Source organism: Hipposideros armiger, unplaced genomic scaffold (assembly GCF_001890085.2).
Source record: "Hipposideros armiger isolate ML-2016 unplaced genomic scaffold, ASM189008v1 scaffold_268, whole genome shotgun sequence".
NCBI lineage: Eukaryota > Metazoa > Chordata > Mammalia > Chiroptera > Hipposideridae > Hipposideros > Hipposideros armiger.
The window spans coordinates 179156-183083 of NW_017731618.1; the positions used below are offsets into that span (position 1 = coordinate 179156).

General features: G+C 38.0%; 1 pseudogene; it reads right to left on the reverse strand.

Annotated features, from left to right (window-relative positions):
* Nucleotides 1-2547: 2547 nt before the first annotated feature.
* LOC109390434 (vesicle transport through interaction with t-SNAREs homolog 1B-like) lies at nt 2548-3541 on the reverse strand (annotated as a pseudogene).
* Nucleotides 3542-3928: the final 387 nt, after the last annotated feature.

A 3928-nucleotide genomic window follows, 5' to 3' on the forward strand; every position in this document is an offset into this window, starting at 1 on the left:
GACAAACAGTTAACCAAGTTTACTATTTGGAAGTGCTGAAAAGGCTGTGTGAAAAAGTTAGATGACCTGAACTTTTCACCAACAATTCATAGCTCTTGCATCTCAACAATGTACCAGCTCACACAGCACTGTCTGTGAGGGAGTTTTTAGCCAGTCAACAAATTACTGTATTGGAACACTCTCCCTACTCATCTGATATGGCCCCCAATGACTTCTTTCTTTACCCAAAGATAAAGGAAATATTGAAAGGAAGGCATTTTGATGATATTCAGGACAACAAGGGTAATATAATGACAGCTCTGATGGCCACTCCAGAATAAGAGTTCCAAAATTGCTTTGAAGGGTGGACTAGGCGCTGGCATCAGTGCATAGCTTCCCAAGGGGAGTACTTCGAAGGTGACCATAGTGATATTCAGCAATGAGGTATGAGGCACGTTTTCTAGGATGAGTTCATGCACTTAACTGTCCGACCTCATATAATGGCTCTTACAGCTATAGTCATACAGACAGCATCTAACATCACAATGAGCAAGTTATAATGAATCAGTCCTTGCTCTCAGCCCAAAATCTGGAGTGGGAGCCCAATATAACTTTTTATATATATTCCAAGTAAACAGTACATCCTTTGTAATTTTAAATTACATTTTATAAATTTTAAATTCAAAATTATATCTCTTGTGGTTATTTAAAACTTCTCTTACTTTTAGCCAAATCATCAAGCTTAGAAATAATATTATACCTACCAAAAACTTACATAAAACATATTTAAAAATACAACTTTAGAAATCCTACCATTAAACTAAGACTTGACAATTGTGGAAACCAATACATTTCAAGATTGTACTGGAGTCCTCCCAAAGCAGTAAGACTAGGAAGAGAAGAAATAAGCAATACACATATTGGGAAGAAAGAGATTTTTTTTCCTTCATTTTTTACAGACAAATGCTAGATGCCACATCAATATTGGTACAAGGATAAAGAGAATTCTTTTACACTGGTTTTAAACAATTAGTATATAAAACAGAAATGGCAATGATGGTGATTAATGATGACTAACATTGTTATACATCAGGCACTAACTAGGTTAAATGCATTTCTTGGGTTGTTTTATGTAATCTTAACAGCATTCTAAGAAAGTTTTCTTTTCCCATTATCCCTTAACAGAAGAACTGAGTTTTCAAGATGTTAAATAAAATTTTGATTCACTGCTCATTTGTAGCATAGCCACACTCAAATTCAATTGTCTGACATTATAGGCCATACTTTGGTCATTACGTTTGCTGTATTTCTTCCCCTAGAAGCTTTGATTTTCTTTATGTGGGCCTATAAAACCCCAATAGCCCATAATGCAATGGTTGAGCCCAACACTTAGTTTGCTCTGAATGTCAGTTAAAACTGAGTGACATTTTTAAATGTTGTGGAGATGCTTTACGAGAAACAAACAGCTATTGCTCTCGGGTATCTGTAACCATGCAAGCTCCAGCATCTGTATTTGGCTTTAGACAGACATCCCTTTTCCTTGGAACTCAATCACATCTTTAAAGTAAACACTGAAAACAATTAGAGACTTAAATTTTAAACACAATTAAGAGGATAAATTTCATCTAAATAGATGAAGTAAAACTTTTGTCTTCAAAAATTTACTGAGTATCTATCAACCAAAATGTAGACTGCTAACTGCCACAAGCTATTACAAAACTGTTTCTAATCTACTGCTAATCTTATAGAAATTTAGTCTGCATGTGTTTCCAAAAGAACTAATTTAGTTAACTAGCCTTTTCTTTTCCCACTAAGCTCCTCTTAAATAATCTCATTCACACATGTGGTTTCAGGTCCTCTCATTTAATTTAAACCTTAAATCCATACCTCAAATCCAGTTCTCATACTAAAATTCTAATATCAATATATCCAACTATACTTGAACTTCTTCAAATAGGCTACTCAAATATCTTATCTAAAATCGAACACAGCTTCTTCTTCTCCACCCATTCTCATCTCACTCTTTCCTAAACTGTTATATCTAACTTGTGATAACATTCGCTATATATTGTACATTAAGCACAGGCAGGAAAAAAATGGATGAGTTCCTTTGAAATTTAAAATAGTGTGTGTTGAGTCAACCTCAAGGCTATTTAATTAGTAGTATTAACTATGTATTGTAAAACCTGAGATTATTTTTCAAAAATACTGCTGTACTTGTGAATAAAATTAGAAACTAAATCTTGAATGTAAGGAATACCCCTGTATTACTCAAATGGCGTAATTTCTCCAGATTAAGAAATGAAATTTGGCATAATCATAACTTAAAATTGTAGCCTGATCATTATGGGGTTGAAGAAAGATTAGTTCAATAACAATGTTCAATTTGTTTGTTTTTTGTTTTTAAAGAAGTCATGAAGGACATTTATTACCTTGGTATATCACACTAGTCTTGTTGCTGTTCCTCGTGTTTAACTGGCTTTCCATCTCTCCCAACCCCACCCTCCTCCTCCCAGTCCAGCCACACGGTGCATCCTTGAAATGTTAGCTCACAGCAGCAATAAGTTTATTCCACATCTCTAACACCATTCATTCACAGAGTCAAAGCTCTGGTCCATAAACCCTTCCCTGTTGGAAGTTCAATGCTTGTGAAAGAGCTTGTGGTAAACCAGGCCTCCCAGGATGGCTAGCACCATCCAGCAAAGGTGACGATGGAAAGTAGCAGCTTGTTAGTTGTCACTGTCCTGGACATTGACAGGATACTCTTTCAATTTTTGCTTAAGTTTTCATTTGTGTTTACCAGTCTATTCTTGGTACGTTCCAGCTGTTCACATTGCTCCCCCAGCTCTTCTGTGATTTCTGAGCCAATCTGAGAACGCTCAGAACTCTGGGTGGCCCGATTCAGGCTGTCAGTGCCTTGCAGAAGCAACGCCCTTTGAGACTAGCCGACTCACACGCTCATTCTCTACAGTGTATGTACCATACTTCACGTCTCCTTGGTCCCCAGGTGTGGCTGTCAAAGACGTGCTTCTCACTTCCCGGTGGAGCTTGGCAAGGTCCTTCCGGTAGGTTTGAAGCTTAGGTATCATAGGGTTACGAAAAGGTAGGGGTACATAACGTAGTTCCTCTTCCATCCCTGCCAGCGTTTCATTTGCTTCCTGTTGCTTTTCATCAAAATCTCTGATCAACTTCTCTTCTTGGAGATAGTTGCAGATTGGGCTACAGGCCACCCCAACAAAGCGAGTATCACAATAAAGTGAGTCTTAATCTTTTTTTGCAGGTGGAGGGTCTTGCCTTCAATTTGTAAAAAACCCCACAACATCCGTCCCTGCAGTCCCCAGGAGCCATGCAGGCACCCACCTCTCTTAGGTCTTCATGGAGGCCCTGGAAGATCTCATGTAGTTTCTCGAAATGCTCAGAGAAGGCAGCAGAGGTAGCCATTGTGCAGGCCGCGCTCCAGCAGTGTCCGCTGAGATTCTGGGCCCGGGGCCGCTCCTACCCTGGCAGTCAGCCACCTTGCCCCACAGGCATCAAGGCGACCACTGCCACCGCAGCCCTGGGTGAGGTGCTTCCTCAATAACAATGTTTTAAAATGAAAAAAAAAAACTGAAGTTGAGAAAAAGTGTCATACTAAACATCAATTTAATTTTGCATTTATATTTTTTGAAGCACCAAAGACTTGGTCACATTTTGTATGTCATCATAAATTATCATTTTGTGATTCACAAGCTACAACCATAAATACACATCCCTTTGAAGTTATTTTTGGAAAAATAATAATTTCGCACTACAGTTTTATTTAAAGCTAGAAGCAGTTTGTGATTACGAATACAAAATATTGTGCATATAACCCTGTAATGATTTCTCTCTTTGCTCAACAAAATGGAGCAACTCTTCCATTACCTTAGAAAAAGTAAGTTGGAACACTTTTGATAGAGAACATCCATTG